Source organism: Pezoporus wallicus, unplaced genomic scaffold (genome assembly GCF_028554395.1).
Source record: "Pezoporus wallicus isolate ANWC-B61680 ecotype Strahan unplaced genomic scaffold, APGP_CSIRO_Pwel_v1 contig_6472, whole genome shotgun sequence".
In the NCBI taxonomy this organism is placed as follows: Eukaryota; Metazoa; Chordata; class Aves; order Psittaciformes; family Psittacidae; genus Pezoporus; species Pezoporus wallicus.
The window spans coordinates 548,673-575,846 of record NW_026641049.1 but is presented as its reverse complement, the minus strand read 5'-3'; positions in this window follow the sequence as shown (position 1 = coordinate 575,846).

Genomic DNA, 27,174 nt, shown 5'->3' with positions numbered 1-27,174 from the left:
ACTGGCTTTTTAGGAAAGCAGTTACCGTTCATTGCTTTAACTGACAACACAAGCAGAGATCATGAGATAATTACCTTGTCAGTTCCTAAGTCTCTTCAATTGCTTTCATGAAACTAATTTTGTTGAATCTTACTTTACCATACTTTTCAGATGAACAGAAAGTTTTGCTAACTTTTTTTTTGGTGAAAAATATCTACACTTTGGCTTGGCAAAATACCTTGGCTGAACAGTAATATCTTTAAATCAGATTTCAATTTTTGATACCTGACAAAAAGCAAACCCTTTATTATCGCTTCCAATTAAATGACAACTGAAGACAGGCAAAAGAAATTGGAGTAAAAGAAAAAAAAGATAGGCCCTTCTGAATAGTTTCATTTGGTAAAAGGAATGAGGAAATTTACTCATGGTTACTCATGGTTGCCCAGTGCTTATGAATGTCATTTCCATAGATCAAGACAGCAAGTCCATTGGCATTTTCATTAACTCCTAAAGTCAGTGGACATGGCCCATCAGGCTTTCACAATCTGCTGGAAAATACTGATTCCCTTGAACCTTAACAAGATTGTTTTAAGCAAAAGTGTTCTTATGGTTAATGTTAACACTTTATACAGTTTACTTCAGATAGAAATTGATATTTCTATTTCCAATGAAGCATTAACTGTAGGGAAGAGATTCACATGCTGACTGAGAGCTTGAAACTGTAAAAGGGAAAAAAATAGCAAGTAGCTCCTAATTTGTCCCCCACTGTCTGGGCAGTGACCACCAGCTACGTGGGCTTTTTTCTAAGCTACCTACCTTATGCAGCAAAAGCAAATCCAACACGCAAACAAATAAGGGCTAAATTTGCCCTCTGTGTGTAGAACACAGGGGACCAGTGATATTACAGAATATAACATATGCACAGCTTTCAAGTATTTTGTGTCTATTTTTCATCAATATTCATAATTTTAATTTTTTACTTTTAAATATACATATCTGATTATACATGGCTGTACGCATCTTGCAGTCTTCTAATCTCTAAATAACAAACTGAAGACTTTACAGATGAAGTCTGAACTGGTAACTGAGTATGCAAGTACTAGATGACTTCATAGTAGTTTACGGTATAGCAGTTAAATAGTAGTTGCTTGCTCCAATCTACTTTTATATATGCTATGAAAAAATACTCTGGGATACTGCTGGGTGATTTAGGGCTTGAGTAATCAAAAAAGTAAACTGTGGTCAGCACCAGCTGCAGAAGCTGGTCAGATGTTTTCATATCATATGGATGTGGATTCACAGCAGCAATTCAGCTTCTCCAGTTTGAATCCAGGCTTTTAACCCCACGCCTCAATCATTAGTAGCAATTTGAACTAATGTCAGATGGAGTTTAAGAAATCCTGCTCCAAGCTCTTCTGTATTTCTTCTTTGTAAAAAAAAAAAAAAAAAAAAAAAAAAAAATTAATAAATTTTAAATGCTTCTGAGTTTCCTTCACAGAAGGGAAAAAAAAATTAAACGTAAGAGGAAAAGGCTAAGGATTTATTTGACAGCATAAAGGAGAATAAACTTAAATTCAGATTTCTCAAAAAAGATAGGACTGCTTTCACAAAAATGGCCTGTGGACTAGGTACTACTGTACCTGCAAACATTTCTAATACTGCTGTTAACACTCAAGTTTATCCTGCCACTCTGTCAGTGTCACAAGTCAAAGCTTCTGCTGACAGAATAACAAAAATTTGGCAACACTGTCATTTTATCCCAGTAGACTAATGCTTTAAGGGACAAATTGCACAAAAAAAACAGAACAATCCAATTGGCATTCCACCATGTATGAAAATTCAGGAGCATGAGAAGATATAAAAAGCTAATACCAAAGCTCTTTCTCAATTCAGCACACCCATACTGTTGTGCGTTTCTTACTAGAAACTGACTTCCTTTAAAATGAACCTTTTTTCAAACTCTATATTTCTAATATTAATTGCATTGAAAATCTTTCAAGCTGGGTGGCTAAATATATATTCCCTGTGTGTTTTTCATAATGAGGCTTTCATTTCGTTGTTTCCAGATGTAAGTGCCAGTGATTTCTTATCTGAGAAGAAAGTAGCCAATAGTAGATGCAACCATGCTATTTTAAAATATTTACTTAAAGGCAAAAAGAAAGATGGAAGTAGAAAGAAGGGAGTAATTCATTTTCTGTAAAAAATATAAATTAAAGTGGAGAAGGAACATATGCGTGGTTTGTTTTTATATGAAATATGCATACAGCATGCATAATAGAGAACTCTATAAAATTCTATGGCAATCACAAAAAAAAAAGTAAAAAAAAAATAGAACTTTCCTTTAAAATTCCCGCTGCTTTTTACTGAAAGGTGGAGACCTGGAGAACTTCTACCAACCAAGATGTTTACTACCATTGTTAGAATAATTTCTTTTCACAGAGGAGGTGATTTGCATTAAAGCTTGTGTTCTTCAGCTACTTTAAGCCAAAATGTAACAATTGTAAATTCAATAGGGAATAAAGGATAAAACATATTTGTTCTATGTTTGGATTTGTCAGAGTAACCTTACTGTTACAAAAAGGATATAAAGAAAGTAATTTCCTTTTTATTACAAAAATTCCCTCAATGTCAGTGGCTCATTTCCCTTCAGAAGCACAGCACTGGTTGTTCACCTCTGCATCATTAGCCATCCAAACACTTTAAAGCATTAAAATAAATATTTACAATATAAATTTAAGGTTTCACTAGACATAGTGAAAGCTTATTATTCTTTTTATTCTCTATATGTAATTTCTGTATTTCCCAGATTTTTATCTTTTATCACAGAAAAAAGGTCACCATTTTTTGAAATGTGGCAATAAATACAGAAGTTGTAACAGAAGAACAGCTGATTAAAACCTTGTGAACATTAGTAAGCAACTTCTATTGAAAGAAAATGTCTAAACCCATCCAATTTTGCATGACAGTAAGGAATATAAGACTGCCATCCATTACTATGCAAAGAGTTAATCTTAAGTGGTTTCAGTGCTTCATCAGCATTGTTTATGTTTTTTACCTTACTGTTGTTTGGACAATGTCATAGCAACTAGTAGAGCTAGTGTGTGTTTCTGTAATTCCTCCTAGCAATAGAAGGAGTAAAGATACATTTCAAATATTCTTTAGCTTCAATCTAATTAGTCTCAAATGTAGGACTGTTTGCATTGCACAGACACAAACAAGAACAACTAAAATGCAGAGCTTAACCAGTTACTACCTATCAACTGAGCTGCTGCAACTGACTATATGTATGTTTTTTTGCTGGTCCCGAATGTGTTAAGAACAATGCTTTGCTCACCCTGTAAGTAAGCTAAGCCTTTACAGTTACAGACCTTTGCTGTCTCTTACAGATGGCAGTTTCCTGTACTGCCTTAGTGCAAACGTGTGCTAGGCTACTCACACTGTTTCATTGGATATGCTTTTTAAGAAAACTTTCATCATACACAGATTAGTTATGGAGAACAAAGTAACTGAAAGAGCAGTAGATAAGTTCATCATTTTATTAGATAGTCTATTGACGCTTTTGCATTTTCCCATTCCTCTGTTTTTCTAATGCATTAATATGCAAAGCATTTGTCTGTCAAGCTGGCAGGTCTCTTGAATGTTCTTTTGGGCTGAATCAGCACTACTATTTAGGTTTCTGTTGGCTACAGGGACTCCTCTGTCAGAATTTCTGTTTTCAGCAAAATTATACTGATGACAGGTCTGTGTGATTCTATCGATGTCATCATGTCCAATTAAATTCACATCTGAACATCAGCCAGTGTCACTTGCTTTTTTATGTTGTTCATAGTTTGGAATATTTTGCAATTTGTTATAGCCAGAAACCTTCTAGATTAGAGAAGATGGTGGAATAACCAAAAATAATCAGAAATTCAGGATAAGAAAAACATAAAGTCATGGTTTCTGAAAGCCATTGCTCGTGTTATTAAATGTTACTGATCCTTTGATTGTCACTTCCTTACTTAATGCGAAGTCAAGTAATTGGCATGAAAGAATTTTTATTGGTGGCTTTGTGTGGGAATGCTGACAGAGCACCCCACGGTCCTGTTTAAAATGTTCATTGAGACACTACGTTTACTCCTTGTTTTGTATGATCTGTCAATACTTTTCTGTACCAGCACAAAATTGAACAGTTTGTTTCTCCTAAGCCCTTCCTTCACTCTGCTGCATTGTCAAACAGTGCTTGAGAGGTCACTGTTTTCTGTCCTGTAGCTTTTAGTTGTTACTAACAGCTGAGATGCAGTAGTGGACTTTCTACTCAGTTGTAATAGGAGCAGGAGTCAGGAGGATCAAGGAAAAGCTATGCATTGGGGCCAACATCAGTCCAATCCACAGACTTTGTCAGATAAAACATGAATGTTTTGTGTGTGCATAAGTTTAAGAGAATGATATTGTACAAATCCAGAGCAGTATGTAAGTTATCAGTTATCAAGACAATATCAAGAAGATATATTAAAAATATAACCAGAAAACATATCTTTCATCTTGTAAAGGATCTTTTGATATTTTTCTATGTATGCTTTTTTCTCTTAGCCTCAGCTGTCACATAATTCACTGAGTTTCAAAATAGGTAGCAAAATTCCTACTGAGCAATAGTGCACAGGTGCATGAACGCCCAACAGTTTGATAACACTTTTATGGAACTTGTTTTTCAACACGAGACAGGAATTGACATTGAGACTTTTTTCACTTAGCAAGTATTAATGAGATCTGATGTCTCTGATGGTGAATAGTACAGATATAAATTATTAATTTAGCTTATAAGACTCACTCTGAAATCAGAGAAATCCAGCCACAGCCATATCAACTCAGACTTCATCTCATGAGGTTTCTTATTTAATGATGTAGATATTTATTCAACATGTCAGCAACATTATCTACCTAAGCAAACTTCAAAGGTAAGTAGATGCAGTCTAGTATGCCTAGAACTGAAAGAAGTAGATGCTGATGAAAGTGTCTGCCATTTTCTGTGAGCCCTTTCTGTTTTCTGTGAGCACGTTCTGCCTCTCGCAGGATGGGGGTAAGTGGCTGAGAATTATGGGGTCTGCTTTAACAAAAGAGCAGGAAAATGTTCTAGAAGTTTTTGTTGTGATTCTTAAGCAGTATGGGAAAAAAGTTGATAAGGAAGAACTGAAACACATCCTTCTCTGGGCATGAGAAGTCGATCCATCTATTAATTCCACTCATATTGATACCCCTGAGATCTGAGACAAAGGTGGTGTTAATTTGTGGGACTGTGCTACAAACAGTGATAAAGTTGCTGCCACTTTATTAAGCCCGTGGCGAGTTATTTCTGAAACTTTAAAAGTTCATGCTGGCTCAAAAGCACAGGGGCAGAAGCGGCACCTTCATCTCCCTCACCACCGCCCTCTTTGCCAGACTCTGCTGTGAGATCAAAAAGTCAGTCTGCTGTTGTTGCTCCTGTGGTTCTGCCGTCTGATAATTCTGATGCTGACCTGGATGGTCCTTTTGACCCGGGGCCTATGGATCTGGAAAAGGCGCCTGACTTATATCCCCCAGATCCTTATAACAAGTGGGCAGATGTAAAGAGAGAAGTGAGAGGAATGGGGGATGCAGATGTATTGTGTGCTTTCCCAGTGCCGGATCAAGACCCACAGTGGGAAGGTCTCTTGTATGCTCTTATCAAAGATATCAGGTGAATGGTGATGGACCATGGACACTGGGTCCCATATACAACTCATTTGATACAGTCTGTCTGTGATACTCTTGTATTTATCCCAAATGATTTCAAAACATTGTTTCGTTTGATAATGACGGACATGAAACATACTATGTGGGAACTGAAAATGAGGCAGCTCGCAGGTGCCCAGGCTCCTGAAAACTTAGCATTGAGGGTGCGTGAACACTGGAAGCGGTTACTGCTGATGTATTACTGGGTCAAGCTCATTTTGGCACCAATGCTGCACAAACTAGGATTTGCCAGGCGGGCTTGCAGCAAGCTAAACAATTGGCACTCTGGGCTTTGAAAACTGTCCCTGACATTGGTAAACAGAGACAGCCTTTTGTCCGAATCAAACAAGAGGCAAAAGAGCCATTTATGAAGTTTTGAGACCAACTTAATGAGGCTCTGGAGAAACAGGTTGATAATGAGAAAGCATGTGAATATATTTTCAAACAACTTGCTATTGAGAATGCTAACCCTGACTGTCAGAAAGTATTCCGGCCATTACGAGATCTGAGCATAGGTGATGCGTTAAATGCTTGTATGAATGTTGGGTCTAGACAGCATGATCTGTCTCTGATTGCGGAAGCATTTGCAGCATTGTCGGATAAGTCACAGCAGTGCTTTTTGTGCGATCAGTATAGCCATTTGAAAAAAGAATGTCCGAAAATAAAAGTAAATAATAAAAGGGGAGCACCTGGAATTTACTCATGCTGTCATAAAGGGTGTCATTATGTAAGTCAATGCCGATCGAAATTTGACCAGGATGGCCAGCCTTTAAATTTAGCAGGAAACCCGAAGCAGAGCACAGAGAGGGGCCACACCATGACAACAAATTACCGCTCCTAATGGCCACCTCTGGAGAGACATTAATTCAAGACGCATTAGTTGTGCTTATTCCAACAGGCACATATGGCCCACTAGGGCATGGAAAGGCAGAATTGTTTATTGGATGATCCTCTACAGCTATAAGGGGTCTTTTTGTGCTCCCAGGGGTCATTTGCAACGAATTGTTGATAGTGAAGCAAATGTTACAGTCATTTCTGCATCACAATGTCCCCACCATTGGCCTTTAATGGACGCTCATGCCCCATTAGGGAGAACTGGTGGTCCAACATCTCCAAAGCAGAGCAGAGAGCTTGTTATTTTTGGACCAGAAGGGAGATCTACCTCCATTAGGCCTTTCGTGTTATCTGTATCTCTTACCCTAAGGGTCAGAGACTGTTTAAGCCCATGGGGATTACATTTAAGTACAGATTTTTCCTAGGGGCCACTATTTTGCAGCAGGTTCCACCTTTAACCTGGAAATCAGATGAGCCACTGTGGGTAGATCAGTGGCCCCTCCCAAAAGAAAAACTGCTGCAATTACACAAATTGGTGGATGAACAGCTGAAAGCTGGTCACATAGTCCCCACAACCAGCCCATAGAACACACCTGTCTTCATGATTCAGAAGAAAAGTGATGCTTGGAGGCTTTTACACAACCTAAGAAAGATAAATGAGGTCATTGAGGATATGGGAGCTTTGCAACCTGGGCTCCCCTTGACAACAACGTTACCACAAATGTGGACTCTCATAGCCATTGATTTAAAAGACTTTTTTTCATGATACCTCTTGCTCCACGAGATGCACCACAATTTGCCTTTTCTCTGCCTTTGATCGATGCTGCACAGCTGCATAAAAGAGATGATTGGAAAGTGTTGTCACAAAGAATGAAAAACAGTCCTAAATTTTGTCAGCAATTCATAGTGGCAGTTTTGAGCCCTATACGAGAGTGCTTTGAGAATGTTTTAATCTGTCATTATATGGATGACATTTTACTTGCTGCAGAATCGGAGCAAACAGCCCAAAAAGAGAAATGGCAAGTGATCCAGGCAGCCTCAACAGCAGGATACCAAATTGCAGAAGAAAAACTTCAAGAAGCTTCACCCTGGAAATATTTAGGATGGAAAATATCTGAACAAAACATTCAACCTTAGAATATCACCCTGAGGACAGGAATAAAGACTCTAAATGATTTACAAAAACTCTTAGGAACCATAAATTGGATCTGTCCTCTCTTGGAAGAGCTCTACAGAAGAGCTCCATCCCCTCTTTAAATTATTGGAGCAGTATCCAGGTTTGACGTCTCATCAAACACTCACCCCCTCTGCACGAACTGCCCTTGATAAAGTGGTTGTAGAATTAACCAGTCAAGTTAACCGTAAAAACAGATAATGGCCCAGGTTATACAGCACACAAAACACAAACACTTCTTCAACAGTGGGGAATTCTGCATGTCACAGGCATTTCACATTGTCCTGCAGGCCAAGCATTATTGAACGCACACTCAGCACCCTTAAAACTATGTTGTAGAAACAAAAAAGGGGGAGTTCAGGGTTAACCCCACAAGAACATACAGCAAAAGTTTGTTATGTTTTGAATATTTTAAATCAATGTACGGAGGATGGACCTCCTACACAGAGCGATTTCAGGGGTTCTAAGAATTTTGAACAGGGGAAAGCTCATGTTAAAGTACATAATCTTGAAACTCATTAATGGGAAGGCCTGTTCCCTTTAATAACCTGGGGACAAGGGTATGCTTTTGTTTCCACAGATAAAGGACCTTGTTGGGTCCCTGCAAGATGGGTTCGTCCTGCCTTGTCTTCTGTCTCTTCATCACAAGAGGACTGACCCTACCGTGGCTTTCCGCCCAGGCAAAAGAGAACATTTGAGTAACATTAGCTAATGCTACAGAACAAGACACCCTGTGCCAGTCAGCTGCCACACCTCCAAGTCCTTTCAGGCTGCTGTTGGAAGCAATGGCAGCCTCGAATCCTGTGGACACATGGGATGGCTGGGGGCTATACCAACACAGCCACAAGAAATTGATTTATTAAGATCTGTAAAAATGGATATGTGTCTGTATCTTCATTATATAGTTCAAAACCAATTGTTAGTGCAGAATGTTAACTGTTCTTTAACTGTTCATTTGCTAGGCTAGGAGCGTGAGTGAAAAAAATGTATTAAGAATGTTTGTTTTTTGTTAGTTTTTATTAGCTTATACAGTTTCTTATTAATCAAGCCCTTAAGCAGGTGTTGATAGTGAATATACTAAACAAAGAAGGGGGATATGTGGGGAGTGAAGGTGAAGATTTGCATGAAGAACAGTTTTGGAATGAGCTCTGAGGCCTTGGTGCTTTGACAAGCCCTGGGGCCATGAGTTGTGGCATGTAAGGCCAGAGGATATGGAGGTTGTGAAAGGATCTGCAACACCGTGATTGCACTATTTACCTAGAGGGTTTTAAAGGGGCCAATGAGGTTGAACGGGATATGTATGCGCAGGTTGGAAAAGTACCGAGCAGGGGGATAAAAAGGGCTTGGTGGTAGCAAACGACGATTTGAGTCTCTGCATCAACTTGAGTCCATGTCGTGAAATGCCACAGCTAACCAGTGATGTAAAGAGTGCTGGGTCTGTGTTTTAGTCCTCTAGTTCTTGTCTGGTTTTCTATTATTATTTTCCAGTCTTCCTCCCTCCCCATTCCTCCTTCACTCTGATTTCATTTAACCTTTTCCAGTCTTTTATCATTGCCCCGGTAGTCTTGGTCTCTCTAGGATGAATAAGCCCTCCTTATTTTAGCACCTGAAATCAGTAGAGTTCTTCAAAGAATTGAAAGCACGATTTAACTGTAAGATGTAGCAGCAGACAGGCAGAGCAAATTCACTTGAATTGCAGCAAGTATCTAGAAGTAGGACAAGAAATTATCTGACAGTTATGAATTTGTGTATTTTGCAGTAATGGCACAGGCTTCTTCAGTTCATTTTGTGTAAGATAAAAAGAATATGGTTTTGATGATATTAGCCTTTACTAACTGCAGAGTATCAGCTTGTTTTCTTCATATTTAAACTGGCAAATCAGTTGACTAATGCAGGTTTTGGTTTTGGGTCAGAGATGGGGAAAGCAAGGAAGATAAGCCTTTATGTGTAAAGCGAATAACATCTACCACTGTTAAAAAAAACCTCGTGTGCTGTTGTAGCTGTGCAAAGATATTTTTATGTATTCCAAAGCATTTCTGCTGTTACTAAGTTGTCTACAGTCTTTTACAGGGAATTCTCAGGAAAGGTTTTGCAGTTCTGTATAGCTGAGAAATCTTCAGCACTACAGTCTATAGATTCAGGAAGGATCAATCTATATAGAGCTCCACGTGAGACTGATCTAGGTTTACATGTGGGCAATTCAAAATTGCAAAGGTTGGATGTTTTTTTTCAGATTCTTTGATATAATCCCATTATACTTAACAGGAATCTTGATGTTGCATATAATAGAATGAATTTGCAATTGTAATTATTGCAAATAACACTGTGTCAAATTCAAGTTTTTAGATAATTTTAGTTTATATTACATGACCTCCCAAAGTTGTTTAAAGACCAAATATATATATATAAAAAAAAAGAGAAAGAAATTGTATATAATTATGGCTCTCTTAACATTTCAATTTGCAGAGGTTTGTGGGTGTTTTTTTCTTTTATATTTCACATGTGGATAGGCCTGCATAGGCTGTACGCAAAGAAGTTCTGATGTAGAATAAGGTATTTTAATCCTTTGATGCCAAGTCAGCCAATAGATAAATTAGGAGCTACTTCCACAGTAACAAATTCAGAGGGCACAGTGAAAATACTGAAATTGCAGTGAGACTTATAGAATATGTATGATCTTTTACACTGAGTATGAACATCTCTGTTGTCTGCATTTCTTCTCATATTGTTCATTCTATATTCTTAACAGGATTTCTGTTCGAACTTATAGACCCTAGGTAAAGAAGTATGCCACAGCTGTCCAACGTTTTTGTTTGTACTCATATGAAATTTGCACTGGAAAAAAACAGAAGACTACAGAAGAGAACTGCTTATTTGGCTAAGTTTGATTATGCTGATCCCTTAGTAGGTTTCCTACTTCTTTAGCCAAATTAGTTTTGGCAGAGGTCTATGTACTGGCCTTTTTTTATCTTGAGCCTAGTTTAGAACTTCAGTGAGCTTTCCTCCAGGTTTATAACGTTTTTGCTTTGCTGACGTAGAACAATCCCATATGTAGTCTAATCCAAATGTCTCGTGCATAGCCTAAATCAAGGGTTCTCTGATTCTTGTTGGCTTTCCAACATCTAATGATTTTTTCACATAAAATAGTTTCAAAACAAGTAGTGTTACGTTTAAAAGATTAAGAACATGGACAATGCATGGCTTACCTTTTCCAGAATATGATTTTATACAGCCATGATTTTCTGACCACTCTGCAAAAGTGCTTTGGAATAAAAATTATCCAAGCATTTTGTGTTCACTAGCTTACATCTTGCCGAGGGACTCCTAGAAAAATTCCATTTGCATAAACAAGTATTACTCAAGTGAATGAAGCTGTAGTATTTGTCTGCCCAAGAGAATGTCTATTGTAAATATAAGCTAAATAATGTAATTTTTCTTTATTGTCAGTAGATACCTTCTCATGTTAAAGGAATACTTCAGAAGATGTGGAGTTAAAAGGCTGTTCCATGCATACCATGAGCACAAAGTTTTAGTCTGAAAGAAATTTTGACGGGAAAATTAGCATAGTCTGGGCATTAGTAGAAGAGGTTTGGGGGTTTTATTTCTCCAAAGAAAGTTTAATGGTTTGCAGCCTTAAACTGGTTCATAATTTTCAAGATTTTGAACTTTCTTACTTTGCTTTGCAAAGAAACTTTTTTAAAGTTTATTTTTGCAAAGAATCTTTTTTAAAGCTGTTGGCTGAGAGACTTGTCTAGTTTAATTGTCTTAAAACCCTCTGATTAAATTGGATGAAAAACCTGGGATCCATGGTACTATTTGACTTGAACCTGTGTATTGTAAACTTCAGGAAATGGTTATAACTTGTTGTGGGTCTGTTTTGTTGTATAGATACATAACATCTGACCAAAGGATTGTATTATGGTCTGGAAAAGTCTTTCCCATTTTATTTGTATGCTCTGAAAATTTTTTGATTCAACAAATCAGTATTTTCTGATACAAAGCCACAGAATTCCCAGGAAACTTTATCCTTTTGTCATTCTGAGAATTTCTATGGGAGATTCCATTACAGCATGTGCTTTGAATTCGTACACTGATGCAACAGCAAAGAAGTGTTGAATGAGAGAGTGGGTTAATGTGAGGGAAAAAGTGAGTTGAGTTGGAGGGAATAGACAGTTGGGAGGTTTGCCACAAGCAGTGGGAGAAAAAGCATCTAGATAAATAATAAAAGTCTAATAATGAAAAATTTTCATACTATGCTTCTGCAAGGCACTGTAAAGATGTAAAATGCTGTGTAATTGCTACAATTTATTATTATTTCATATACGTTTATAATAGCTCTCATATTTTCTAAAAACAACAAATACATTTATAAATGCATTGTTGGCAAAGCTGTTTTACTCTATCAATAATTTCTAAATTTATATAATTTTTGAGAGATTATTTTAGCATACACTTTAGAGTTTTCTGCATATAAAAACCTCCTAATTTCTTTTAAATGGGACCCTAAGGAATTCAAGCCCAGGAACAAGCTTATTTAATGGCTTACTGAGTTACTAACATACACCAACACACTGCTTTATAGCTACTTCAAAGTAGTACATGATTTGCCTTCTTTATAGGATGTATTACAGTTGCTTTCTTTTGTGGAGCTCAAGGTTTATCCATCAGAGTGATGAATAGGGTATCTTCTCTCAAGGAACTTGTAATATCAGAATAAAATCTATAGTTTACATAGACTAATGAGACTTGCTTTACACAGTTTTGTCAATGGAATCTAACACACTTGAAATCTGCTTTCTATTTCTCAAGCCCAGCAGGTTTAGCTTGGCACCATGTGCTGCTGTGGCAGCAACAGAGTTTGCTCTGAATTCCCAACAGCTTTGGTCACAGTACAGAGAAAAGAGCCAACTCTTCAGTATGTTGTTTACCAGTGTGCTATATTTAAGTAGAAATAGATTTAATAACAAAGAATTTTGAAATTAAGAAATTGAAGCAAAGTAACTTTTCTATTTTCAACACTAGCAACATTGAAAGAAGTCTGATCTTGGTTGATATTCAAGGATCACCTGCTACAAGCTCAGGAGTGTTGCATCCCAACTAGAAGGAAGTGCAGCAGGAGGGCCAGGAGACCTCCTTGGATGGATAAAGAGATCCTGAGGAAAATTGAAATGAAAAAAGAGGCTTATAAAAAGTGGAAGCAAGGACAGGCGGCCTGGGAAGAGTACAGGGATGTTGTTTGGGAAGCTAGGGACCAGGTTAGGAAAGCTAAGGCCCAGTTAGAATTAAACTTGGCTAGGGGTATTAAGGATAACAGGAAGGGATTCTACAGGTACATAGCAAATAAAAAAACAGACAAGGGAGAATGTAGGCCCCCTCAGGAAGCTATCAGGAGAACTGGCTACACAGGATTTGGAGAAGGCTGAGGTTCTGAATGACTTCTTTGCCTCGATCTTCACTGGCAAAGGCTCTGACCACACCACGCAAGACTTGGAAGGCAGATGCAGGGACTATGAGAATGAAGACCTTGCGCCCACTGTAGGAGAGGATCTGGTTCGAGACCATCTTAAGAACCTGAATGTGCACAAGTCCATGGGTCCTGATGAAATCCATCCACAGGTCCTGAAGGAGCTGGCAAATGAAGTTGCTAAGCCGCTGGTCATCATATTTGAGAACTCATGGCAGTCAGGTGAAATTCTCAACGACTGGAAAAAGGGAAATATAATCCCCATTTTCAAGAAGGGGAAAAAGGATGACCTAGGGAATTACAGACCAGTCAGTGTCACCTCTGTGCTTGGCAAAATCTTGGAGCAGATTCTCCTGGAAGGCATGCTAAGGCACATGAAAATCAACAAGGTGCTTGGTGACAGCCAGCATGGCTTCACTAAGGGGAAATCCTGCCTGACCGATTTGGTGGCCTTCTATGATGGGGCTATGGAACTGATGGACAGGGGTAGAGCAGTTGATGTCATCTACCTGGTGTAAAGCATTCGACGCTGTCCTACACGACATCCTTGTCTCTAAATTGGACAGATATCAGTTTGATAGGTGGACCACTCGGTGGATAAAGAACTGGCTGGATGACCGCACACAAAGAGTTGTGCTCAGTGTCCGGCTGGAGACCTGTAACAAGTGGTGTCCCTCAGGGATTGGTGTTGGGACTGGTCTTGTTTAACATCTTCATTGCTGACATGGACAGTGGGATTGAGTGTGCCTTCAGCAAGTTTGCCAATGACACCAAGCTGTGTGGTTCAGTTGATATGCTGGAGGGAATGAATGCCATCCAGAGGGACCTTGACATGCTTGTGAGGTGGGCTGATGCCAACCCCATGAAGTTTAACCATGCCAAGTGCAAGGTCCTACACCTGGGTCGGAGCAGTCCCAGGCACAGCTACAGGTTGGGCGGAGAAGAGATTCAGAGCAGCCCTGCGGAGAAGGACTTGGGGGTGTTGGTTGATGAGAAAATGAACATGGGCTGGCAGTGTGCATTTGCAGCCCAGAAAGCCAGCAGTATCCTGGGCTGCATCAAAAGGAGCATGACCAGCAGGTAGAAGGAGGTGATCCTGCCCCTTTACTCTGCTCTTGTGAGACCTCACTTGGAGTATTGTGTGCAGTTCTGGTGTCCTCAACATAAAAAGGACATGGAACTGTTGGAACAAGTCCAGAGAAGGGCCACGAGGATGATCAGGGGACTGGAGCACCTCCCGTATGAAGACAGGCTGAGGAAGTTGGGGCTGTTCAGCCTGGAGAAGAGAAGGCTGCGTAGACACCTCATAGCAGCCTTCCAGTATCTGAAGGGGGCCTATAGGGATGCTGGGGAGGGACTCTTTATTAGTGACTGTAGTGATAGGACAAGGGGTAACGGGTTAAAACTTAAACAGGGGAAGTTTAGATTGGATATAAGGAGGAAATTCTTTCCTGTTAGGGTGGTGAGGCACTGGAATAGGTTGCCCAGGGAGGTTGTGAATGCTCCATCCCTGGCAGTGTTCAAAGCCAGGTTGGACGAGGCCTTGGGTGATATGGTTTAGTGTGAGGTGTCCCTGCCCACGGCAGGGGGGTTGGAACTAGATGATCTTAAGGTCCTTTCCAACCCTAACTATTCTATGATTCTATGATTTGCTGGTGCTTCTGTTTTTATATTTATTTTTGTTAACTCTGGTAACTCATTACTGTAACATTCTAAATCTTGGTTTTCCTCTGTAATATTTCCTGGAAAACATGGTCCTGTATTTTTAATTTTAATCTCATTGCTTACTCATCTTGTGGTAGAGCGGAACTCTCTTGTTTTAAAGTCATCTTAACAAACAGATTAAGTACATTATCTGTAGCTTTAAAAAGTGGAATTGAAGTTTGACTCTTAGCTTGACAATACATTGTAGGCTTATCTGAGTTGAGCTCAGGAGAAGAATCCAGAAGCCCATATCTCACTTTTAAAATGTTTTAAAATATGAGCCCTATTTCCTTTTTACATGAAGGTTGAAAGGAAAAAGAATTGTATAGATGGAAAAATAAATTTTGACCATAAACCTGGTTTATTATTTTGTTTTTGTTCCTCTCACTCTGTTCAAGACCTCCAATATTCAACCACATCTGCTACATGATGTTTTAACTGCTCAGTTTCAAAATAGGTTAAAAAGGATGTTGGGGAGAATGGGATGTGAAGCATCTTCCTAATTATTTCTGGAATGCAAAAAGTAGAAACCATTAGAAAACTCTTAACTTGGCAACTAGCATGTTAGAGGAAAGGAACAATGATAAGAAACATTTGAAGTACACATTCTCTTGCTTGAATATGTATTTTCTTAATTCTAAAGCTGCTTCACAGAATTGAGAATGATTTGGGGTTGAAAGGCATGGCAGATGTAGGGGGATCTATTCAGCAGCTTTATGCCATTATATTTATGCCATATTCTAGGCAGATTAGTCTAAAGGAACAAAAGGGCTGTGAAATGTTAATTACACTTAAGGACACCTGCTCACACTCAGATAATTTCAGAATGTTCCCATTTATGCAATGACTCTGTTTCTGTCATTTCAGTTGCTGCTGTGCAAGTGTAGCAAAATAGTGTCTGATAATGTTTGATGGATATTTAAAGCTACCTGATACGACGTCCTTTGACATGATCATCTTTGGGCAAATGAGAAATTTCCCCATTGTTCTTAGCTTCAAAATAAAAATTCATCCTGTGTATGTGCTGTACCTGCCAAATTCCCTCTATAAAGTAAGTCAATAGTGCTTTCATATATACCACACTAACCATTCCGTTGCAGAGGCATTGAAGATATAGACAAAAGTTAATGCATCTAAATTGCATAATGATAATTTTTCAGTGTACAAAAATGACCTTACTGAAATGGGATGAGTAAATATCCTACTTTACATAGTATGCTCAACTGCAGTTGCTTGCACAGTGCCCAGTGGAGGGCATGGCATGTCAGGATGGGGTCCAAAGGGGTCAGGATCCAAGAAGTCTCCTTTGGAGCTAACTGTGCAAGGATGCAGAAGGGTTTGAAAGTCAGTGCTCCTCTGAGATTTCGTTTTCTCTCCAGTGTCAAGAAAATAGCCCCAATCTCTCTGGCAAGATTGCCTTACTTGAAGGCTGACAGCCTTTTTCCAAAGAATCAGTTCTTGAACTCTTTGCTTTTGAAGAAGATGGTGTTTTAGAAAGAGTAGTACATTCACGATTAAAGCAGAGTTCCAAAATGGAGGAGATGTGGCTCCTATAACCTGCTAGTGGTGTTCAGACTAATACCTCCTGGCCTCTGTGCGGAATGTGACAAGTGCAAAGTTCTGAGCATTCTCCCTCAGTGCTGAGCTGGGATAAAGAAGGTGCTGCTTGCATGCTGTATGTATTTATATCTTAGGAAGATTTCTCCTGTGGGCCAAGGGGACAAAGAATGTGTGTTCAAGGAGAACAGGAAGTAACAATGCAGCGAGAAATGGTAGCAGAGAAACATGTTTATATATCTGGTTAAAAATAGTTGCTTAAGCAAAGATGCATGGATAGTAATATGATTGGCTGAAAGGGCGCATGATCAGTAAGGTCATTGTCTGGAGAAGCACATGGTGTGCGCGTGGAGAAGGAACACTGTTTCGTGATGGAAAACCACGAAAGGAGCTAACCGCTACTAACTGCTAGGCAGAGTACTATGAAAACCTGTAAACTCACTCAATAAATGCCTTTAGTTGCACCACAGCTGGAGTCTGTGCCTCATATGCCACATTCTCCCATATTTTACTTTATAAATCACTTCAAAATAGGTTGAAGATAGCCTGAAGGCACTTGGCAGAGCCTTAGCTTCATAATAAGTTATTCATAATATGATAAATTGGTGGAGAAACCAGTCAGCTTACATGTGGGTGGTCACTGATCTCTTTCACTATGATTTGTCTAGGAGGAAAAGGAGTATATGGAGTATTCCTTGGAGTATTTTGATACTATTTTTTTTCAGCAGTCCTTCAACTGTTTTATATATTTCAGGGTCAAGAACATTTAGCTTATGGCTTTGTGGGCAGAGGGCTCTTGGGATCTTTGTCTGCTGCCTTGTGAAATGGTATATTGGTTGTCAGAAAACAATAAAAGCCATTGGCCATTTTGGAGTCTCAGACCCACTTTATCAATGGGAATATGAATAATCAGAGCTTTATATATGGTTTCTCAAGAAAAACAGTTATCAAAAGAATAAATGAAGGGAAGGGAGTAGAATAGTCATGTACAGGATTTTCATTTCTTTAGAAGTTATGATAAATAGAGTTAGCCGACGGAATCTTTTATATCTATTTCTGGCCTGCAGAAAGCAAAAGGCATCAGCGTTGTCTGAAGTTATTTGAATTATGAAAACTGAACTTTGTATTTTATAAGACAAATGAACTTCACTTTTTAAATTGCTTTCAGTCTGAACTTGTTCCACTGACTAGCCACTGACTGCAGTGTCAGGGAAACTGGAAATAGTGTCTCTTTCTAGAATGACACAATGAATTTAATATAATTAGGTAGAAATTGATTGGATATTCAGTATTAAGTTCAAACTTCTTAAAACTCCTCCTGGCTTTTTTCCCCCCTTTTCCCCCTTGTTTGGTATGCCAAGTATTTCACATTGAGACTAGTCAGAAATTTGAGTTTCAATTGCTTTTTTTCTCTTAATGCTTTGTAATTGAGAGATAAAAATGAAAGAACTATATTTGTTTGTTTGCTTGTTTCAATTTCTAGCTATTCAGAAAGGCTCAAGGGATTTGATTTAAACTCTGAGAAAAAATGACATTAGGCCAAAAATTTCCATGTTCAAGCATTGCCTCTTTATATCATTCATCAAAGCCCATATGAGCTATGAATCTGAAATGAAATTGTTAGAAATGGGTAAAAAGCATAATTTCAAACTCATAAATTCTGTTCCTTTCCCTCATCCACCAAGATCAATTCTCTCATAGGCCCGATTTTCTTTCTTTCAGTTTTTGCTGATTTATTTCTTGTGCTTCTAGTTTGTGTGGTTTGCTAACCAAGTTGACACCCAACCCCAAACAGTGCCTAACATAGACAAAAATGCTGGACTTGATTACCTCAAAGGTCAGCGTTCATCCTTAGTTGATAGCCTGCAAGGCTAAGCAGGTAAGTGCTGCGGCTGTGCAAACACACACAGAAAAAGGGGCTGTGAAAGTCAAGGGAGAGCAGAAAACTGAGCCTCTGTCCTCTTCTACATCCACAGAAACCAAAACAGTCTTTGGTACTGCCCTATTGGTCACACCTCTGGTTCCCTTTACACCACGATTTCCCACAATTTCCAAAAGTTGAAATCTTGGTGCACCTGTCTTCCTGCCTTCCTGCAGGATTTAGGGTCAAGACACCACTCTTTTTAGCACAGCAGAATCAGAATCAGTGTAATTTCACAAGTCCCTCTGTGAATGGTAAACCAACTTCTTGACTCCTTTCTCCATGTAGTAGGCCAGATTTCACAGAATCATAGAATCATAGATTGGCTAGGGTTAGAAAGGAGCTTGCGATCACCTAGTTCCAAATTTAAGGTATTGCTACTTTTCTTGACCCTTTCCACAACAGTAGGTTTTCTAAAGGCTTCTCTCTTCTTATTTTCTTCCTCTGAATAAAATGGAACTGATTTCATTTCCAGAATCTCTAGGCATTCCCAGGGCTGGCTTTGTATTAACAAGGCAGACACATTTTACAGAAGAAACTTTGGAATGAACACAGATGCATGGAACACTTCCTGTAATATAGGATCTACTTCTGCCTGGAACACATTTTTTTTTTTTCCAGCCAAACCAACACTCTTTTAAGATTCTGAAATATCCAATTAAATAGTCTAATTCTCTCTAGTTTATGTCTCACTTTGGGGTCAAAACAGAAATGCCATTGGGCTGGCTTTTCTCAAGATCACAGAATCACAGAATGGTTTGGGTTGGAATGCACATATTTAACATTCCAGTTTAGTGGACTTCTGAAACTTGATAAGATCCATGTGTTCTGATTCAAATTAATCCTTAATTCAGTGTCTTTTTAGTTATGGAAAGAAGCCCTGAAAAAGTTTGTAAGATTCAGAAAAGCATGACCTACATTTTTTTGATATTCAATTATTCAAGAATTCTCAGTCGTTCCCCTCCTCCAGAAAAGATTATTTTTAAAAGAAATATTTCAGTGTATTCCTTCTTATCTTGATCATGTATGCAAAACTGTTATAAAAGTTGTTTGAATAAATTCCCTAGTATTGAGTATGCAGCATTTCTCCAATTAACTAAAATTCATGAGTCTGCAAGCTATATGTTAATGTTTGTTTTATGCTGAATGTGTGTTCTAGGATTTTCCTGTTCAGTGTCTTGCCTTTTGGAGCAGATAACACTTTCTTTGTTCTCCCTGTAAAACAGTCTTACTGTACAGTGTATGTGTAAGTCATCCATATATCTTAATATATATATTCAAAATGTATCCAAATACTTATATCCAAAATGCATCTTACAAGATGTATTTTCAGTTTTACATTATATAGCATTCTTACTACAAATCAAAGACTGGTAAGATATCAGTAGATTATTTTTTTATTTTTATTTTTTTAAATAGAAATTGATGTACTTCATAGTCCTTTTGATTTGGAGAAAATTAGCCATTGTAACTGATTCTTTTCCTGATGTATCTGATGGAAGCACCGATTTTGGGGTCAGCTGTCTCTTAAGCTATGTTGTGGTTTAAGCGCAGCCGGTAAATCAGAACCATGGAGACTCTCTCTCACTCTCCCCCCCCCCCCTCCCTACTCCCAGAGGGATGGGGAGGAGAATCGAAAGAATGTAACTCCCACAGGTTGAGATAAGAACAGTTCAGTAACTAAGGTATAACACAAACCCCTGACTGTTACCACCAATAATAAGAATGATAAGGGAAATAACAAGGGGAGAGAATACAACCTCTCACCACCCGCCGACTGATACCCAGCCTGACCCTGGCAGTGATCTAGCCCTTCCGAGTACCTGCCCCAAGTTTACATCCTGGGCATGACATGCTGTGGTATGGAATACCTCTTTGGCTAGTTTGGGTCAGGTGTCCTGTCTCTGCTTCCTCCCAGCTTCCCCTCCTCCTGGCAGAGCATGAGACTCAGAAAGACCCTGGTCAGAGTAAACATTACTGAGCAGCAACTAAAAGCATCAGTGTTATCAGAGCTGTTCCAAGGCTGAAAGTCAAAAACACAGCACTGCACCAGCTACTAAGAAGAAGAAAAAAAAAAAAAAGACTGAACCCAGGACAAGCTAGCAGTATCATATTTTCAACCTTGAAAATGTTGAAGGTGTTCAGGTATATTCTACTCTGTCATGAGAAAAATTAAATGTGATTTCCTGCTTTGAGGCTGTCCTGGGTTCAGCAGTAGCAGTCATTTTTCTCCTTCTTAGTAGCTGGTGCAGTGCTGTGCTTTTGACTTTCAGCCTGGGAACAGTGCTGATAACACCGATGTTTTTAGTTGTTGCTAAGTTGCTTCATCTTGTTCCTTCATCTTTCTTGTCTTTTGTCTTGCTTTTCCCCTTGCGTACAGGAGCAACCGATATTGGTACGAATTGGTCCTCTGGTTTAGCTGCAGTATCTGTTGCACTTTCTACCTGAGACAGCATCTGATCAGGAGTCATCGTCACATGAGGAAGAAGAAGGAGAAGAAAAGTTGACTTCTCAACCTCAGAACTCCACCAAGTTATGGAACATGCAAAAAGGTTTTACCCGCCAACCAGAGGAGCACATCATCACCTGGTTGCTCTGATGCTGGGACAATGGGGCAGACGGTCACGAACTGGAAGGTAGGGAAGCCAAGCAGCTGGGATCACTTGCTAGAGAAGGGGGAATTGACAAAGCAATTGCAAGAGAGAAACAGTCCCTCAGCCTTTGAAGGCGGCTCTTGGCAGCTGTGAAAGAAAGGTTTTCATACAAGGACAATGTTATGAGTTGTTCGGCCAAGTGGACTACTATAGAGAAAGGCATCCAGTCTCTGAGGGAATCAGCCATTGTACAGATGATCTATCACATCAAGCTGAATGCCGGGGATGTACCCATAGATCTAGATGAAGTTGAATGTACACTTAAGATTATGGAATTTAAATATTCCACCACTGATTGAAAGCACCTGTATATACTTAATATTCATGACACAAAATATTTGCAAGGATAGTTTTCTCAAAAGATTTCATATCAGTATAGATAACATAGACTGAGACTAATTCTGACATCAGTTAGTGTTGTTTTTTCTTTGTCTATACAAGTAGGTTTTTTCCATCGTTGGAAAGCAATGTGATGTGGTGGACTCAGTTAATGGCGTCACGAAAAGCTTACCACATGGCAAATCTATCCACTGAATTATGGTTTACATTTACATTCCCTCCTTTAGTACTCTCACAATAGGTATTTTAAAAATTCACTGTTATGCTGTTATTTGTCCTGAACAGCATTTTATTGTATTGTCATGGTAGTTTAAAAGGAGAGCTGTGCTGTGGATATATTTTATAATTAATAAAAAGTCCAATTAATTTTTTTAGCAGCACAATAGTAAGAATCTTTCCACAAGCTGCAGAGTAATCTCAGGCCTTGCTCATTTCAGTACTAGTTATTGGTATTTGTTTTTTCATGTTATGCTTGTAAGCACTAAACCTAATGAGCAATAAGCACCAAGGAATTGAGACTTTTATACATAAGTAGATCTAAGACATCTGGTTCCTCAGCCTGAAAGAAAATGAACATAGAAGGCTGTTGATAACTGCTTATGCTTGAAGATCTGTTTTTTCACAGGAGGCAGGGAGTTTTCACACTCCAGAGGCATGAGAATTGCGGTTTTATTATGAAAAATCTCACAGTAAATAATGCTTCTGTGCATACTAAATTATTTCAAACTGTTTACACATAAGTAAATCTCTTGTGAATTCACTGTTTTCCTCAAATCCCCTTGATGGAAATCTTGAAATCTTGAGGCCTAAAAACCCACTGTTGTGCTGCAGCCTTATTCTTCACAGGGAATTCTAATGGTGACCAAAATCTAAACTTCTATTAAAGAAGCCAATATGAGGTTAACACAAGGTAGAAGAAGACAGCACGTTTACAAAGCAGAGCAACTTGATTTTCATTAGTAACATGTAGAGAAATATTCACTATGTTTCCTTAATTTAACAGAATAGTTTTCCAAGACATTAAGTTAAAGAGGAGTGCTGTATTTATAGTAAAGCTTAGTGTCTGTATCTTAAAAAGGTAACTCTACGATTTTTCATTCATTTTAATATCACTTGGTTCCCATTGCTTCTAAAATACATTTATCCTTTATGTATTGAGGTTACCCCCTTGCCCATACCACTTTTGGACATAATACTTAGGCATAAGAATATCCAGGTTAAAGCAAAGTGGGTTTTCAGATACTTATGGCTTTATGCATCCCTCTGAAATTAGGAATATATACTTGGAAAGTCTGTGCTAGGTTTTAAATGAAATACCAATATTAGAGAAACTAAGAATAGCAAAAAATGAGAAATTCCAGGAAAAAGCTTAATTTTTTTTTCAAGATGTAAGGCAGATGTCAAATATAGCAAAATAAAAAATCAGTAAATCACATACATGGATAGAAATTAAATTACAGTGGATGATCATATTTCCTCTCTACCAATTAGGAGGCTATTTGCTCTCATTGATTGTAATTTCTTTTATAACTTCTTGTTTGCAAAATAATACTCTTCATTCAAATATTTTTACTGAAAACAATGGTTTATGTAAACTGGCAAGGAAGGAAAGAGGGGAGTTGGAATTTATTTGTTTAAAATATGTTCAGGTTTGAGTCCTCAGCTGGTGATATTATGACCTTGCCTATCACAGTCTGTGAATATGCTATCAGTAAGTAATCAGAAGCAAAGGATAACTTTAGAATAAGGAACACTTTACAAATCATTATACTCTATGGAGAGAGCATAATCTACTGTTACAGGGTTAATCCATCATTGCAGTCTAGATCTCTAAATTTCTAATGTGTTTCAGGGCTGGTGGAAATTGATAATAAACAGAATTGGGGAGTGTTTCTTCTGGCAGCTGCATACTTTCACCTGGATGTCTTTTCAAGTGAGCTTTTGATTGTTCTGCTTCTGATCTTGAATCTAAATCCAAGTAACAGAGTGGTAACATATCACATTTGCAACATTGCGTCCAAACATTTTTATATTAGATAATATTTTTGTTCATAGTGTTTATTAATACATCTGCCTTTAAGGCTGTATTATGATAAATTTCTATGAATTGAGGAAGCAGTTTGTGCCAAAGTATTCTTTAGATTAATGTTGAGGAGATTTGCATTCTTATTTCAAAGGCTTTAAACAGGAGAAAAGAACGGATTACACAGAGTAGAGGAAAGATTCAGCATTTTGTAAAGGCTAAAACTCCTTTGGTTCCACAGAATCATGACAGTGGTTAGAATACAGCAATCTAGAAACCAAGGACTGTTACACTGTATGATAAATGAAACTGGAAAAACACATAATGTGGAACCAATAGTGAAATAATTATGTAGAGCTTAAGTGTAAATTTAGCACAGTAGAGTGGCAGTCAAATATTTAGCAATATAATGTGTGCTTAAAGAGGAAAAAATACAGACAGCAGCACAATAATACACCAATACACTGATTCATATTATGCTCGTAAGTGCTAATTAAATTTGCGTGAACAGGCTACTTCAGTATCATTATGTACTAAATCGTAAATTTGTCTTGTTGAGACAACATAATGATTTTTAGATACAACAGAATCTAAATAAAGGCTATGATACATTTGTGAGGAGAAAATAAAATCTTCAAGGAGCCTCAGATCCAAACCACCATTCTTAATTGGGTGAGTCTGAAACCTAATAGAAGTGACTTGTGATTGTCATTGAATAATTAAAGGTTTGCCTAGAAGTGTAAGGTTAGAATTAATGAAAACAAATAACATTCCTTTGTTATAGAAGTGACTTGGGTAGGAATGCTATAGAATAAGGAATAGATAAAAGAATGTCATGAAATAACCAACAGACTTCAGTACAGCTTTCAAAGGACTGTACTAAACCTTTTCCTTTAGATTAGCTGAAGTTGAATAAGCATTCAAAATGCCATGCTGGGTTTTAAATTCTCCAACTGAGAGCACCAGCTTTATCCATGGCCAAGAGGGACTCTGAGATCTTGGTCCCAATCTCTAGTTTGGGTAATTAAAAATAGGTGTCTAAAGTGAATGATGTGAGTACCCAGTTTTGTTTGACTTTCTGTTTTCCCAGAATCCTTATCAAATAATGACTACTTACTTAACAGTGAATTGAGAATTTCATCATAATCTCAGCTGGTTATTGTTTGGTTTTTTTTTGTCATCTGCTTAAGTAGACTTCTGAAATTGGATAAGCCTGATTTCCCTTTTTGGCTAGTGGAAAACACCAATTTGACCAGAGCACGCAAATAGTAAGATATGCTTCAGGATATGCTTCAGGGTAGTAAGATATGCTTCAGGGTCACATAATTTATGTGATTAGCATGGCTTCCTTAATTTAAAAGACATAGTTATATGAACCACTTCTGTGTATCTAGTAGTATCTCTCCTGATACCCTTCAGGACAAGTATGCTACAATGTGAGTGCCAATATACAACAGAGCTCCAAGAGCTCTACCTTAAAACACTCAGGAGTCACTTTATTCATGTAAAAGTTAATGAAAATCATATGCATGAGGATTTGGGTATGACATGGCAAAACTCATCATGTATCCTTCCATCGAGGATGTTTAATAGAATTTGGATCAGTTTCAGTGGAAAATAACAAAGCTGGAGGGTATGCTTTCTTGCTTTCCCCATTTTTTTCTCAAGATTTGAAATGTGACTGAGTAATGTATTGCTGAAACAGCCTGTGAATACATAGCTCCTGAGCTCTGAAGATGCACCTGGAAAGCAGAAGGTGGAAGTATCAGATACACAGCTGAGGAAAGAAAACTTTGCATCTCCCCACCCTGTACTGTGATTAGGAGAGAAGAACCAAAACCAAACCCAAACAAACAAACAAGAACCACAAATCTGGAGGTAAATCTCTATGTATACCACAAACATGTAAATTATTTAGTTAACCATTTTTAGCAAACCAGAATCAAGGGAGAGGTAATAAGATATCCTTTAAATATGAGACTGCTAGAGGAAAGACATTACAAAAAACTTTATTCTTTCCAAATAGATTAGACTAACATATGCTTGTTTGAGGAGTATGGCAGACATTAATCACTAAAGTCCTGTTAGGAGGTGAAGTTTTACTGCCCAACTTAACACAAGGAAACAAAATGCCATAGTGGCAGAGAGTACTAACCCCTTCTTCAGACACTAACTCCACAACCACAAGATCAGTTATTTTAGATAGGTACCAAAACTTTGAAGTTGAATATCATTGTGTGGTCTACGCTTTGCTATCTATATAAGCAGTAAATGCGTTCATTTTTTTCATTATGGTGTTGCTCCTTCAAGTAATCCTGCAAGTAAACAAAATTGAAAGCATGCTTTGAATGAAACTTAAGCTTCAATGTTTATTGAAATTTAGAGCAGAGATGTTTAAATAGAAGACAATTCCAATTTTCAGGAATTTCCATATGAAATGGTGCTATATATTCATGCTGCTTGATTAGACATGGTTTCAGAAGGATGAAAAAACTTCCCAAAATATCTGATAAAAAAGTATTTCAGCACAACTGTTACCAAGAGCAGACACTAAGGCTATGAAGTGTGAAATTAAAACAAGAAAGTCATTGGACATTGATTGGAATTAACTCATAATGACCTGGTTTATGTTTCTGGCCTCTGGGAAGATGATTAGAAGATAAAAACAGCTTTCTGTGAAGGGTGTAGGACTATTAATGAGTAATCTGAACATAAACAGTAAATGTCTTTAGTTAAGGTCCTCAGAAAACAATCATCCTGCTAAAATGCTGCAGTAGGCATTGGAATGGGACAAAAACACCAGAGGAGTCTTAAAAGGAAATGCTTCAATTTCAGAAGCGAGCAGAATGGCATAACTAAATCAAAAAGCTTTTGCAGCTTTTAAAAGTGTAAATTAATTATAAACACAAGACAGAAAGCAGCATATGGTTTAGTGGATTGTATGATCTTGGTGCCTCTGAAAACTAACTGAAAGTCAGGTTGTAGGAGCAATGCAAGGAAATTCAGTGTTTTTCCATCTGACCTGTCTTGGGTACCCTATATTGATGTCAGTGGACCTTTAACAGTTTGTATGTGCTGAAGATCTGTTATGTGATTCTGGTTGATGGAACATTATTCTTTGAAAATACATTGTAGGAAATCAAATGTAAAACCCAAGAATGGTTCTGTGCTCCTGGAAATACCCTCAAAATTTAAAAGGGTAACTAATGATTTTTTTATGGACTATCCGATTACATTTCTTTAGTTTTGCTATGTTTGTATTTTTTCTAAGTATAGTGGAAAAGAAACCCAAACCACACAAAACCCTGAGTATAATCACAATTGAACTCCAACAGCAAAATATCTAAACTGGATTCCCCTTTTTTCATGGTATTCTATCTTTGAGATAACAATAGTCTCATGAAATGCAAATGCAACAGCAGGTAATTCATATGTTGAAATGAACATGTAATACCAATAATTTACTTGGTTTCAGGGTTTGTTGCTTGGAATCACTATCAGTTGTATTTGTGGCTTCTACCTAGGAGATGTTATCCTATTCATTCTTCGAAAGATTTCATGAAATCAGACAGCATATAAGCATTGTAGAATTATATAAAACTGCTAGTGCTGTTTTAATTCAATGGATTTTAACATATTTTTAATAGCTTTTGGATAAAATCTGCCATTCTACAAAAGAAATAACAAATGTTTAAAAATACCCACATTAAAATGTACTTTTTAAAAAAAAATCCATAATGTTATGAAGCATAATATATAGAAAGCTGTTATCATATCTGAGTTGTAGCATATTGT